The sequence below is a fragment of the Drosophila ficusphila genome, unplaced genomic scaffold (assembly GCF_018152265.1).
Source record: "Drosophila ficusphila isolate 14025-0441.05 unplaced genomic scaffold, ASM1815226v1 contig_607, whole genome shotgun sequence".
Lineage (NCBI taxonomy): Eukaryota > Metazoa > Arthropoda > Insecta > Diptera > Drosophilidae > Drosophila > Drosophila ficusphila.
This window is the reverse complement of record NW_025064537.1, coordinates 702,476-718,564: the sequence shown is the minus strand read 5'-3', so window position 1 is coordinate 718,564 and position 16,089 is coordinate 702,476. Positions and strand designations below refer to the sequence as shown.

General features: G+C 34.9%; 1 long non-coding RNA gene across 1 annotated transcript; it reads left to right on the top strand.

Moving 5' to 3' along the window:
• Positions 1 to 2,429: 2,429 nt before the first annotated feature.
• Positions 2,430 to 7,695, top strand: LOC108094497. The gene is made up of 4 exons (XR_001771552.2): positions 2,430 to 2,519; positions 2,579 to 2,656; positions 5,739 to 6,205; positions 6,283 to 7,695. It is a non-coding gene; the product is annotated as an uncharacterized LOC108094497 (long non-coding RNA).
• Positions 7,696 to 16,089: the final 8,394 nt, after the last annotated feature.

The following is a 16,089-nucleotide window of genomic DNA, read 5'->3' as shown; positions in this document are numbered from 1 at the left end:
AGTTGATAATTGTTTGGGTACAATTACGGCCAGGTTTCCTTTTCAATTTATGCAAACATTCTGATGCCCTCAATTGACTTGATTTCAATCGAATCGCAAACTTACATATTTGCTCTGCTTGTCATTGAACGGATTGTTGTGCCTTATAAATGTGAATGTTGTTTTCGAATTGCTAAAGTGTATATTGGTTTAGGCAAGGCATTAAAATTATATAGGGGATATAATAAGTCAATAAGGTTAATTTGTACTGTAACATGTTTTTTTTCTCGTGAAATTAAAAAGCATTTTCAAGAAAAGTTTTTTTCTTTAAAAATTAAAAAATGTTAAGCTCAAGAGTAGTAAGAAAAAGGTTGCAAATTATAAGCTCAACATTTTAAATTATTTTTAACAATTAAATATTTCCCGAATTTTAATACAAAAATTTGCAAATTAGTTTCCTTAAAATTATTTTAATAATGTTAAAGTAAATAGTATTTATTTATTTAAAAAAATAATTTAAAAATGTAACCTTAAAACCCAAATCTAAATAAATTATCTCAAAGATCAGAAAATGTAGGGTATATCTAGTTCTCCATAGGGTTAGGAATTTCCGAAATTCGTTTGGCATACTGGGCATTACGATCAAATGCACTTGAGAATTAACATTCGGAATGCCTTTAACAACTGATCGAGCTCTGGCATTTAATTGAAAGTCAACATACTTATGCAAATCCCCTCGGCTGACCACCTAACGAGCCACCTCATCTCGGTGGACTTGAATCGGCAGGGACAAACGGATTTGCATAGAATGAGGTTGGTTCGCCGGGGATTTTGCCCGATTGCAGCCAATTTGCATGCTCGTATAGCTCGTCAGCAATGGGATGTGTGTATCTACCGGATACACGGATTCCTCAAGCGAAGAGCAGGCAATAAATTATGACAAAGGCTGCATTAAAATAATTTACAAATTAAACAGCAGAAATTACATTAAAATGAGTGAAAATGTGGCAGCCGACGAGAGACGGCAAAAAGCCGAGATTCCTTTCCGAGAAAGCCAGTTGGATGCCGCGGACCAGGCCGAAGAAGACGCGGCTCGCAGACTGAATCTGCGCTTCTGCCGATGCTGACTGATGTTAATAAGGCGTCTCATAAATTATCGAGGCGAAAGGTGCTGAGAGACGGAGAAGAGTGCCTGCCAATGCCACTCCATCGGGCCACTGCATTCGAGATGGCAGCGTGTTGGAGTTTATTGGGGCACAGAAAGATTACTTGATTAGTATGCTTTGTTTAAAAACAATACGTTACAATATTCTAAAAAATATTGCAGTTTTTTTGGGCGATCAAGCCAGACCTTCAAGTGTTTTCTTATCATAGTAAACTACAAATTAATGTAACTTCAAATTTGAGGTATTCAATTTTTTTTGAGCATTTTACAAAAATAATGGCCGACACGTTTTTTGGATGACTTTCTATGTTGGCATAAAAAAGTGATCCGAAATACCAAAAAATAATAATACAACCAATTAAATGCTTAACCAGTTTAATAAAAACTTTTTGCAATAAAACATAAAGGTAACTCCTTTTTAATATTCCACAGAATAGTTATACTGTTCAATGAAAAAAAATGAAAACAATTATTATTTTAATCTTCACTGTGTCATCTCCAGCTTACCTCTTAGCAAACCCCAAGTTGGCCTCTTTGGCCATCTCCTCCGCGAGCGTTTTGTTGTTGTCTTGACATATGCAATGGCGCGCAGAGCACAAAAAAATTTACATTGCATTTATACGGATGCGAAATGCAAGACAAGCTCAAATGAGGCGGAGGTTGGATGGAGGTGGGATGGGATCGGGGATGGCCGCCACTATTAACGTGACAATTTGTGATTTGTGCTGGATGCTGCTGCTGTGACTCGTCGGTATTTAGAATTTCTTTCTCAGTGCCAGCTTCTTCTCAGCTTCTCAGCATCTCAGCATCCTGTTGATGTTGCTGTTACTGTTGCCTCCAATGAGGAAAACGTCGCCAACGTTCTTGGGCTTGTTTTGCTGCTCTGACGATGACTGCATTTAGATTACGGAATTATTTAAAATATTTTATTAAACAGCAGCTGAGAGATCTCTCCTTAAGTTGCGACTAAATGCCAGCTGTGCGTGGTCAACGTAGCGGGGTATTAATTATATAAATTATTCACAAGTCTTTCTGCCATTAATGAATGTCATCGCAGTGGAAATCCAACAAAAATGGTCCAGCAGCGCCATCTGGCGTCCGGAACTGGTTCCACCTCCTCATCGAAGGGGTTGGAAGAGTTCTAAAAAAGGAAAGAACCATTGCTTTATGCAAAACTCCTTGACTGGAAGTGAGAGACCACGTAAAGGGTTGAATGACTGTTCATTTTTTATCGAAGGGTGGTTGGAATTTTATTTTTTACCGGCAGCTCTCAGTTTGATTTAGACTTTGAGAAAGTAAGGACCTCTATATAGCATTTTCAATAATATTTGTTGTATTTATTATTGAAGTACATATTATAAATTCTTCTGTTCAGGTGAGTATAAGTTAAAAATGCATTTACTAAGAACTTTAATAAAATGGCAAACTTTTCAGGGACTTTTGATTGGAAATTTCTGTACCATACACAGGTTTAAATACAACATGTTGGATTTGGTGAATTACACAAAAGGGGTAAGATAAATGATGATATACAAATGCGCAATAACATATTACTTAGGAAACCATAATTTTAAAAAAAGTATTGCAGTTGATATACAGGTCTTTATTAAGCAGTGCGATATAAATTGTTTATAATTTAAATGTGTAATATGTAATGTATTAAAAAAATTAATTCCTGTGATAAAAATGATTTCCCAATATTATTTCCTGTGAATAATAATTTATTTCCTGTGATAAAAAATGATTTCCCAATATTAGTCTCGTCAAAAGCACACTTTCTGATAATTTTTGAAAGTTTTTTAGATCAAGGGATCCCAACATTAAGCTTCTTATTTTACCAGCACGCTTCGATTTGTAAGCTGAAAAGCCAAGATAAGCTTCTGAATGTATGCTCTGCCACGAATCCATGACCAAAAAAACAAACACTGAGGCACACTTGCCAATCAAGACGCAAAATAAGCATTGTTTGAACACGAGCTCAAGGGGATCAATTTAAATATGTATTTTTTTCCAACTCAACTCAGCCCAAAAAATTGGCCACGCTTTCAAATTCAAAACCCAAAAATCTGTAAGCCACAAACTTTTTGTTGGATCATTTCCGTTTTACAAACCGAAAATATTCCAGTCAAAACTTGACAAATTAGACAAATAGAAAACATGTCAAAGAACTGAGCGGATCGAGCTGACTGTCCGCCCCAATTAAGAGGCTCAAATATTTATTTTCTACCAGTCATGGCGAGTGCGTAAGACCGGTAGAGGAGGGCAAAAGGTGTCGAAAGGCCGAACACCTTGCTAATTAGAATAAAGCCCCAACGAAAAACTGTTTATACATGACTTACAGCGTGGAGCGGGATTAGACAAAGGTTTTGTTGATTTAAAAACTTTCGTTGTTTACTGCGTTTGTAAACGTTTTTTATTTTTATAAGAATTATGTAAGAAATAATATTTTTATCTACTGTCTCAGGCGATTAGCTTACGTTTTAAATAAAACTGAACTAATATTAACTGAACTATCGTTCACTAACAATTTTGAGACTTAAAATATTTTTATCTAAATTGTTAAACGCAAGTTTTAATCAAGTTTCTGAAAAAATTATACTTACATTATTTTGATTTTTTTTTCTCTAGGCGATATTTTCGATATTTTAACGATATTTAAGTTACATCAAATTTATGTTCATTTGACTGATATTCGATACAGTAAATAATATATTACAATTTAATGTAATATTAAAGTAATATAACTTTCATGTACGATCAATTTATAATTAATGTAATGTCAAATGGATTTTGAATAATATCCATTTTTCTAGTTCTTCTATTCAGTATTTTAGTTAAAACAGTTTAATTTCCTTGTAACATTAACATTAACATAAACATTTTGTATTCCGAAAATATAACCATAAGTGAAGCGTTTTAATTCTTGAAAAAGGTAGCAAGAAGTACAGCATGGTGAGATTTTAATTTTAATTCCCCGGCACCCTGATATCGATCAATGAATTCTGGCTGACGATCAAAAAAGGCGACCAGTCATGCTTCCGCCTTTCGGAGAAAGACCCTCTGCACCAGGAGCATTACATCCCAATAGAATTCAGACACCTTCTGGCCATGTCGTCCGACTGGCGGGGCCGGCATTTGGCCGTAATCAAAATCCTTTTATAGCATTTACATAGCAGCACATACAAATCAAGTAATGCCTGCTATTGGCCAGGTTTTTTTCATTTATACACGCTGTCCATCAACCCGGCCAACTGGCCACTTGTTGTGCAGTTAGAGTTAGTCATTGAGACTTGGGCCGCCTGACAACCGAGCCGATCTTAGCCAGTCGATGCCTTCGACGCAGTCGATCGTGGGAAAATGATCGATTTCATCAGGCCAGGAGAAGTGTCTCTCCCTCGACTGCAGCCATGGAGTACATGACATCGAACATGCCTGGCGAGCTGGCAAAACGCAATTGAAACGTGTTCATAAAGCAATTTTCGACTTTTTTCTCCTCACTCCTCTCACACAACGCTGAGATGCGGTTTTTTTTTTCTGACCGACGTTGGGGCTTTATGAAATGCATCTGACAGATTGTTGCCAATTTGGTAGTGGAGGCTTTTTGAATATTGATTTCATGACCGTGGAAAATGAGCTTTTTTCACTGGTCTTGATGGATCGTTAGCCGTAGATAAACTCTAATAGACATTTAATGATTGATTAGGCAAAGATGTCGTGGAAGATTCCAGAGATATGATTCCAGAGATATGATTCCAGAGATATGAATAAAGGCCAGATACTTAATAGGAAATGTATGCAAAACATATTGAAACTTGATTCCATTTAAATTGCCTAAGTTAATACACCTGTAATTGAAAAAGATCCTTAATAAATAAGTCTTTTAAAAAATAAATATAATACTGGTTTAAATGTGATTATAACAATTCTAATGATTTTGAACGTTTTAAAAATAAAAAAATTTATATAATGAACATATAAATCTTTAAGCTGATTTCATAAATTTTGAGTAATATACATATTTATTATTTAATATTTGTCATTATTTTATTTGGACACGGTTCTATATCATATATTATATTATATGCATTATAATTCAATTATTACTTATAAAGCAATTTGCATTAAGTTAGTTTAATATAAAATTCTATAAGGAAACAACAATCATAAAAAAATTCGTAGTTCAATATTGTATGTTGTTTTCCTTTCACTTGGATGCCATAAATCTGCAACTTGGAAAATTTTTTTTATGGCGTTCCCATCAAAAAATCATACATTGAGAAATGAATAATAAACTTGCTACGCCCAAAATATATAATTTATTAAATTACAGCCTTCTCAGCTCTTAAAAGTAAACCCAACCTCATTGGCGATGCTAATTTTTTGCAACAATTTTTGTTGAATTATTTCGCTACTTTTTAGTTGATAATGCCTTTGAAGGCAGTTTTCTGAGCTCCCTCACCTTGTAATGGAATTTGTGTCTAATTGCTTCGTTAATTTATTTCATGCCATTTTAATTAATTCTCTTTATTAGATTAAGAAAAAAATGAGTGTATATGTGAGAAATATGTATATAATATTTTGTATATAAATTCAGGAAACTCACTCAACCAAAAACGGATTAAGTGGCTGGCGGCGAGGGCAAAAAAGCCGGCAAAGAGGCGCAAAAAGTGGCAAAAACTTGACCAGGCCAACGATGGCTGGCGGGGAATTATTATGCAGCAGCAATTACTCGCCAATTGTCGTCGCAATGAGATTGTAGAGAACGGGAACAAAAGGAGAAAAAGCTGTTCGAAAAGGCGATAATCCAGTCGGGAACCGATCGGGAACCACGGATCGCAACGATCAAACGCGTCTGGATCTTGGATCTTGGCCAGCAGCTCAGCATCCAGCATCCAGCAGCCAGCAACTCCACTCTTTTGGCCCGGCTGGTTATGACCAAATGGAGAGGATCAGCAGTCGCCCCCTGTGATTATTTTTATTATAATTGCGCGTTTATTGGCGTGAGGATATGTTGCCACTCGAATCCGTGGGGACACCACACACAATAACGCCGCAACGAGTGTGAGTGCATCAAATTTCATAATCAAAAATCAAACGCCAATTTCGAATATATATTTCTCGCTCTTTCTCCATCGCAGCTTTATCTACAACTGCTAATGACGACGACACCTTGGTAAAAAAAACCCCTCAACTCCCCTTGTGGTTCCACAAGCTATCTCTCTGGACACTGGACAATCTGAAAACATCCCACTAATTTTTCCATATATGTCCAAAGTGGTACACAAACGGCAAACGGCAAATCGGCTTTGATTTGTGTGGCAAACTTGGCGCTTGTTGTACAGCATTTTTGCGTCTCTTGAACGCAGCATTTCCCTCTGCATTTGTTGCTCTTTAGTTTATAGAGTTTATATGCCTTTGGGTTATTCAGAAGTCAAAGCGAATCGCCGACAAGAAATGTAAAGAGCGTATTGTGTAATTAAACGCAGCACAACTATTTTTTATACTTAGTTAAAAACGAAATTTGTATCTTGTATATCAAAGTCACAGTCAAGAATTCTTTATAACGCTTCAGGGCTTTACCAATTGTGAGGTTTTATTAAATCAAATACAAACCCAAAATGAAATTACAGTTCTTGTGTTATCCATATCAGATTTTCTATATTGTAATAACTAATGGCTTATTTCCCACTTGACATATGTATCTATGATCTCGCAGAGCCTTACCTTCATTACCTCATCAATTCTTTCAAGCGACTGCAGTTCAATTAGGAAGTGCATTTATAATAACCCAAAGCGAACTGTAAACTCCAATTAACAAACTGTTGAAGTAGATTTCTGATCAACCAATCGCCGTTGGCGCCAACAGACCCAACAAAGCCGTTAAACTGTTGGAAACGTTCCTGAAATAATTAACTATTGATCTGAAAAGCAGTTGAAAGTACAAAAAAGTGTTTTATAGATTAAAATCTTAAGCAATTTGCAGACCCAGCACAGCCTAACACCATAAAGTCGTTTATTAAAGTAGGGAAAAGCCACTTGAAATGATTGAATTTATTTCCAGAATTAAGAGTAAGTGTTTTGGGGTAAGATTCTGCTAATTGAAATTTAATTGGTGGCGCTTTTATCAAAAATCAGATTAGATTTTTACGACTTTTGCGGATTTTATTTCCTGTTTTTTAAGAAGCTCACCATACATTACGTAATGTGTTATGTATAAATTTTTAACTATGTATTTTTATAAATTTATTAAAGTAGGGAAAAACCACTTGAAATGCGTGAACTTATTTCCACAATTAAGAGTAAGTGTTTTGGGGTTAGGTTATGCTAATTGAAATTTAATTGGTGGCGCTTTTATCAAACATCAGATTAGATTTTTACGACTTTTGCGGATTTTATTTCCTGTTTTTTTTTTAAATACATTAATGCAATGTTTATGTACATAATTTAACAATATATTTGTAAACATTTTTTTATTATTTTTATTTTATTCGGCAATGCCACATAAAGTTTAATACACCTCAGATTATGTGAGCAATAAAAATAAAAAAAGAGCCACACAGTACATTAATATAATGTTTTATGTATTATATATAAATTATTATCTGAAATTGTGATATTTTAACAATATATTTATATATATTTTTTATTATAATTTATTTTATTATATTCGGTAATGCCCCATAAAGTTGAACACATCTGAATTTATGGCAGCATTAAAAATAAAAATTAAAATAAAAGCCAGACATCTTAGCCCTGCGGCTCGATTTGCTTAAAAACAATTAGACAGAAGGAAAAGCGTTAATAAAAAATAAAATAAGCAAGGGAACAGCACGCCAATGGCTCATTTGTAATGCTCCAGAAGAATTCCGTGTGTCAGAGGAGAGTTGGCGGGGGATATAGTGGCTATATAATTACATGGCCTTTTGTTGTCTGCACTTTGCGTTTGCTGCTGCGGGTGTTGTAACGCGACAATTAAAGTTATAAAACTTTCTGTTTCTTGCCTGGCCTTAGCATAATCGCACAATTTGTCAACGAGTTGGTTGCAGGCAACCCTTTTCATATCACATTTAATTGTTTTTCCCTTATTGTTCGCGCACTGTTTTTAATTTAAATGCAAAGTTTGGGGTTAACCAGTGCGGTTTAAATGCGTTAAAGAGAAAAATGCGCTCGGCATGGCGTGTTCGCAAGTGTGAAGTGAAAAATTGCCTAGCAGCCAGCTAAATATGGATGAGTTTCCATTAAAGAGCCAAAGGTACAAAATCTGCCCTCATCAAAAGCCGTGCTTATTGATTAATGTCTTAGGTCATGTTATGGGGTTCATTAGCAAAACATTCCAGGCAGGTTAAAACCACCTACTTTTTATAATATATTATTTATTTGCATTTATTAATATAAAAAGAATAACAAGGCGGGCTCCAATTTAAAAAATTACAGCAATTACACCCAAATATAAATCAATTTTGTTTTATATATTAATAGAAGCTTTAAGTATCAAATATAATAAACACACATACATAAAAAAAAATTTATTTTTAGAATACAATTTTATGATTCAAGAAGATAAACTAGTTTTAATTTAGTGATAAGTCAAAATATTTTGAATAATAAGCAAAGTTAAATATGCTTGTAAAAAATCTTTAAAATTTCTAAAAATTTCAAACAAAAATTCAAACACTCTATATAGTTTTGCTTTATATTAAACTCTACTTTCATATCTAATTTGTATGCAGAACACAAGTAGTACTTCCGACAAGATATTTTTCTATTTTATCCCCCTTTTTAACCCACATAAAAATCGCAAAATCGCCATTAACTTTGGCATAACAATCATTTGGAATATTTTATGCTTCTGTTTTACCAATTATAATCAGATTAAACAAGGCAAATGCATTTGGAGAACAGCGAAATAGAAGAGAAATCCATAAATCCACGAAATTATGGCGAATAAATATGGATGTAAAAGCGGGGAATGAAAAGAATACGACGTTGATTTGCAACAACTTTCTATGACATTTAAATGGAATACATGAAATCGAGCAGTTTATGTTGAACAAAACTAACCATCAGTATTAGACCATAAAGCATGCTAGAGTGCGGTGGTATCTGCCAGATATCTAGTAAGGAACTAGTATCTAGTATCTAGTATCTGGCATCTAGACTGTGCGTGTCAGCGAGTGTGTCTTTTCGGATTCGGATTGGGATTCGGATGCTTCATGGTGCACTGGGCCTGGGCCATCAAACCAGAACGGCCGCCTATGAAGAATTCTGCCATAAATCATGGTCATAAAACTTAGCTGTAATCTGTGGAGAGAACGAATACTGCGATTCTTGCGCTTCGTCTTCGCTTTTGCGGAAGCATTGCGGACTTTCAACTGAGCATAACTTTGATTGATAATGATGTGTCAATAATATGTGTTTGCAATTTTATGCTGTCTGAGTAATGTGAATGTAACATTGTGCTGAAATGCTGCGGCCGAGGTAACATTTAAATGGTAATTTAAACATAGATTGGAGTTCCAGGAACCAAACCAACCATGATGAGAAAAGGCCTAAGGACTGCCCATCATTTTTTTGACTTGTTGCATCAGACTTATGAAATGGAAGTATATTAGGAAGGTATTTAATAATTATACGAATAGTTATTTCTATTAAGGTAGCTTCCGACCTATAAAATGGAAGTACTCGTAATTATTTTATAATTATAATATTATCAGCATTTTGGATTTTTGAAAATGATTTTTAATAAGTTTAGTTAATAATATTTTTTTACACTATTTTAAGTAACTTTAATTTTTGATTTAATAGGTGCAAAAAAATACGTTATATGTTTTTAAAACAATAAAAAAGTTTTAATAAGAAATATTTAAAATGTTGACATTGAGGTTACCAAGGCATTTTAGTTTAATAATATTTTTTCCTCTAAAAGCAGTCAAAGCCTAATTAACCAATGAACTTTCCATGGGTATCTTTCCAGGGTATCTGGATGCTTTGCCATTTAATCCATAACTTTCCGGCCAGTGAGCTGCGGCAACATTTGAATGGCCAAGAGCGCGCAATGCCTGGAATTTGCATTCAAATTCAGCGAAGTTCGCTTGGGAGGCCGGCGCCTTGAACAAAGTGGAAATGCCGCAGAAATGCAAACGACAGGCTAATAAGCCCGAGCGGACAGTTTGGAATGCCTGGCCGGACTGCATATGGTAAACAATTGGCCGAGATCAGCTCCAGTTGGCCACTTGGCATTATGCACCCAGGTCGCCGATCGCCGATCGCCGTTGACAGCTTTCTTAAACGCCGGCAAATTGAGCGCCAGGTAAAATCCAGCCCGCGGAGGTGAATCAACTTAATTGCTGGCGGAATTGTGTCAACAGATCGTGCGTTTGCGATATGCCGCGCATATATGTAATACATTTCTGCAGAAGAAGAAGCAACAGCCAAAAACAATGCCCTTCGGTGGAAACTCCTCGAGGCGAATCCAAACTGAATGCCCGATGCCTTTCAATGGCTTACAGATTATCTGGGAACATTTGTTAAAAATATGTTTGATAATATGTGTTAGTAATGTATTATTAAAAATAAAAAGACACATTGGTCTAAGATAGGTAATCGCTGCCCAATGTATTCGATCAAAAACTCATAGCGGCATGAAAATTGTAAATCTAAACTTTAAAATGTTTTTACGTAAACAAATTTTGATCAATGATAATTTTATTATTATTGGTTTTTGCTGCCGCTCTAACAAACTGATAGTTTTGCCTTTGCTTAAAATTAAATAAAAAGGTTACTAATGGGCTTATTCACTTACTATAGATAAATCATTTACACAGTCGTAAATAAATGTTAACAAACAAAAAATAAATTTTTAAATAAATAATCTTATTTATTTCTATAAAATCTAATATATTCTATTAATTACGTTCGGACTAATTTAATTCTGTTTTCGTCTTCTTTTATTTTAACTAAAATTAATTGTTATAAAAACTTATATTAACTATAATCGCAGGGCACCGATTCAAAAAAAGTTTTAAAACTGTAAATTATCAAAGTTTTTTGTTAATTGCATATTTGTAAACTTATCTGTTATCCGTTTTCTGTACGTAAAGATGTTAAAACTATATCTTGACTTGCGCTTAGTTAACATTTATCTAATAGCCAAAAGAGGCCTAAGAATAACTCTGCCAATAAGAGGCGTTGGCGAAACCAGTTTGCAAAACACAAATCCAATTGGATAGAGTCGGGGGCTCCAAAATAAAAATAAATCCCCCCATCCCCACTGTGACAGCTAACGAGGCGATATGCAGTCGAAATAAAAGTCTATGTGCAAGTATCTCCCAATTGGACAGAGAGGTACGGCTCCACCTCCCATTGGATTAAGTAGGCACACACACACAAAGCGATAATCATAAATTTAAATAAAGCGAGGGAGAGCATGGGGCCTCCGTAAGTGTGAGGGAGATGGAAAAAGCTTGATTTGAATAAGGCAAGTGTGTGTGTGACGTTCAGTCAGTGGGATTAGTTGTCTCTTTTCCACTAATGACGGCAGCTTTTTGTGGAACCTAAGAGAGCGATCGTAGCTTTATAAGGTTGTGTGCGTGGGAATAGAGAGAGAGAGAGGGAGACTTTGAAGAGAGATACATTTCCAGAGAACTAAAAGCGAGAGAAATTAGCCCCTGAAAGGAACCTTAAATTCTTTTGAATTTAAAAAAATTAATATTTTAACTAAAATTATCACAGGTTGAGAGAGTTCATTCTCTCTTTTTTTCCACAATTGCAATGTTGCAAACAGGTGTGTATGTATCTGTGCAAGTACCTGCATCAGATACATTCTCACACAGATACACCCACTGACACAGAGACACTTTGCGTTGCAATTGTTTGAGTGCACTGCCGTTTGTTTATTTGCCTTTTGTTTTTATGGATTTGGCAAAAAACTTGTTGCAGCGCGCTGCCGTTAAAGTTGCCGATCTGTTGCGCATCTTTAAGATACTTTTGGCGAGCTCGCCTCAGTTGAGTCCAGCGTTCAGTGGTCGTAGCTCAAGTGCGCGCGCTCCCCGGACTTTTAGCAACGTTTGTCCTCCGCGAGATCCATGCGATACGATACGATCCGATCCGATCCGAGGAACCCCTCTGAAATCCCCCCGTTCTCATCGCTCTCGCGTCGCGATTTTTCCCGAGCTCTTTGCTGCCGCAGTTTTTTGCGTTTTGACGACGGCATTTGTGCGAATCGAAACGCGCTGCGAATGAGACGCAAATTCCGCTTGCGGAATCATCAAAAATTGTTGAAAAACCATTGTCTAATAGTTTTTCAAAAAGTGGTGACCATTGTGCAGATAAAAAAAGTGTATTCTAACTAAAAACAAATCACTTCATAAATATGAATATTGTTTTTGGTAAATCCTGAACAGTTTTTTTAAAACGACAATAATCTAAAGGTAAATTTAGTGCGTCTTGCACAAAAATATTCTAAAATGTTTTTAAATAAGATGAATTTAATATTGAAGCTTAAACTTTTAGAGGCAATTCACTTAAAATATATGAATTGGGCAGATTGCCTAAAAGATTTAACAATATAGGCGAGTTCTTATTCTTCTTATTTAATGTAAATTACCATATTAATTTTTACAACTATTCATAATATTTTATTATGGACTTTTATTAGGGCATGTAAGTTGGAAATAATTTGTTTTGACGATTTTAACACAATTCCGAATGTGTGTCTGCAAGTCAACAAAAAGGTATTATTTTTAAGTCACAGGACTTACAGATAAATTAAAATGTTTTAAATACATTTTAAAAGGGTTTTAATATTAAACTTATTAAAAACTTTGTTAATGTTTTAATAAAAAATTTTAAAATTGTCTAATTTTAAAATACATATGTTTCATCATTGCTTTCATATTTCCCTAGTTATTACAAGTATTTGAATGCAAAAGACAAAGATATACAAAATTGAAAACGAATTATAAAAGATCATTTTTTAATATTGTAAGCATTGTGACGTAATTAACGTATTGTTGCTAACTAGAGTTCCTAATTTATTACAATTAAAAAACACAAAATGAGTCAATTGTAAACCAATTGACATCCGAAAACTTTTCTGATAAGAGTTCCCCAGGCCACCTGGACCCTAATCATGAATCACTTAATTAATCAAAACCGTGTAGAATTTCACAATCCTAATCTATAATCTTCAACAATCTTTAATAAATGAAACATTCTTGAATTTATGCTACTCCGTTTTTTGTTTGGGGTTTCACTCCCAATAGCAACAGTAAATTGTGTTTGATTATCAAGAGTATGGAATTTTCGTTGCAACTATTTTGAGCACAGATTGAAAGACTCAAGGTTACTAAAAGTTATTGAAATCTATACGATTTAGCCGGGGAATGGGCTATTTAAACCTTGTTGAGAAAGGCGCCTTGAGTCCCAGTCTGGAGGTAAACAGAACCTGTATCAAAGTTTACACTACAAAAAGTTAAAGTGGGGCTCCAGTATCTTTTGCAATATCGCCGGGGTGAACCGTCGTCAGGCGATAAATAATATTGAAATTGAAATAAATACTGCAAACAAAGTGTAAGAAAAATCGATCGATTTACACTTTAAATATCGTACCTCTCTCTCGATTTGTTTATTGTACATATCTATATCTATATACATACGTGTTATTTTGTTTTGTTTTTCGTCGCCTTATTGATAAGGCGATCGAGTCGATATGTTTTATTAGCATAACACTTGTGGTGCGCCACAGTTTTGAGTTCAAGTGCCTCTGGACAAGTTGGAACTGCATTTCCTTTTTGTTCAACTCTTGACTCTTTTTTCTTATTCAAATGCCGTTATCTGAGCGGCGTATATAGATACAGTCGTACAGATACCATTACCATTTGCTGTAACGATCGAGTGATTGATTATTTTTACAGTACAATAATAAATATTTGTCCATCGTTTGCGGCGTTGGCTGCTTAGCCTAATTAGATAAAAATGGAATGGAACCTGCTCCTTCTCTCGTTCTCGTTCTTCTGTTCTTGTTTTTGTTCTTGGAGTGGTGGCTTTATCTCGACTGAGTTTTCCCATTTACCATATTCGGTGCTCCGCCAACTGAACTGAACTCGAGTCAACTGAAACTGATTAAGCCCGACCAGGCCAAGCCAAGACGAGTTGGGTCTTATTGGAGTATCTATGTAGACCCGTGTCGACAATTGCGTCGAAGCTCTTGTTTAAAAAGAAAAATGAGTTCAATTTGTTTGCTCTGGCCTGATAAGACACCGCCGGCAGGTGAGGGTACGTTCAGTTGAGTTTGGTTGAGTTGAGATAATGTCCCCAAAGAACGAGTGTCATGCCCACTTCAACCGCCCCAAGCACTTTGCATATCATCGTCGACGTGTTCGACAATGGGACTTGCCCGAGCCTCAAAACTAATCAATTGAATGGGTATCGATGTGACGGGAGGAGCCATTCACATTTGGGGAGGTGTTGGCTATAAAGATTGGGAAAAAACCATAAACGATTGCTGCGACCTTAACCAATCATTGAATAAATAGACCTGCTGGCAGTAAATTCTTAAGTAAGTCCATAAAACATATGTTTTTTGAAGAGGTTTAAATAAAATTTGTATTTGTCATGTTTGGTAAAAAATATATTTAAAAAATTTTTTTCATTCATTTCGTGAGTTTCTCTATTGACACAGAAAATGTATGTAAGTTTTAAATCAAAATTTTTTTATTTAGTATCAGCTTTTTAGAAGGAAGCTTGATTGTCATTCGATAACTCAGATTAGAAGTCTGAAAATTTGTATCATTAAAATTACATCAGACAATAACCTAAGGAGTACTTAAACTGACAATTTATAAATATGGATGGCGAAAATTCTTTTGTCATTCAAAGTAATTTAAAAATCAAACAAACACAAAATTGATACTGATATTGTTATCTATATTATATAAGGATTTTATTTTCACACAAATTATGATGTAAGCCATTTTCGTGTTCTAAAAATAATTTCATTTGTCAGCCTTGTTGAAAAGCTAAGGAAATGATGCATGCAAAAAGTCTGATATCGATTGATTGAAATGTTATCAGGCCAATAAGTTTCACATATAATTTAAATATGATTCACTATAGCTATAAAGAGTGCACATTAGACCTGGCGACAAGAAAGCGAGTCAGTGGAGGGGTGATAAGAACTATTGATTTCTTTGCGGTCGATAAGCCAATTTCGTCAAAAGGATCCTGAACTCCCGCTCCGTCAACCCCTTCATGCGGAAACGCGATACGAGCGATCTAATAAAATATAATTTGCAAAATTAACAAATAAGTTGAAGGCTTGTGATTAGAGTTTATTAAATTCACCTGATTTCGTTTATTGCGCTCTCCACTTCAGCTCACTTCACTCCTCACTTGAGTTCAATTCGGTGCGGTAAGTGCCACAATTCTTGGAACTCGTAATTCTTTCGCCGGGGGTAAACAATAGAATCTCGAAATATGGGCTGATGTTTTGTCCGAACAAAGTTCATTGGGGGCTCGTTTGGTTCAACACTTTTCCCATTTCGCAATCTTTAAAATCGGTTCGCACCGGTTTTCGATTTTTCCTTTCGTCGTTTTGGGTTAAGTAAGGTCCGGTGCGATAGCACTTGCGTCAAGTGCCAATTGGCTTTAAGGGTGAACGAATTCATTGGGGATCTGAGATATATGCCTGGTATTTGCTATATAGGTTATATTTTTAGTTTAAAAGGATTAAGTATAATTTATTCAATAAAATATATATGTTTTGTTCATTTAAATATATTTATATTTACTTATACTTGTATTTAATGTCTAAATCAAATATTTAAGCTTACAATAAATGTAGTTCTTTAGTTAAGATGATCAGCAGGAACATCTTTAAAACAAATTATTTCTTGATAGTTAAAAGAGCTAACTAATGTCTCAAAATAGATTGAATATACTCTATA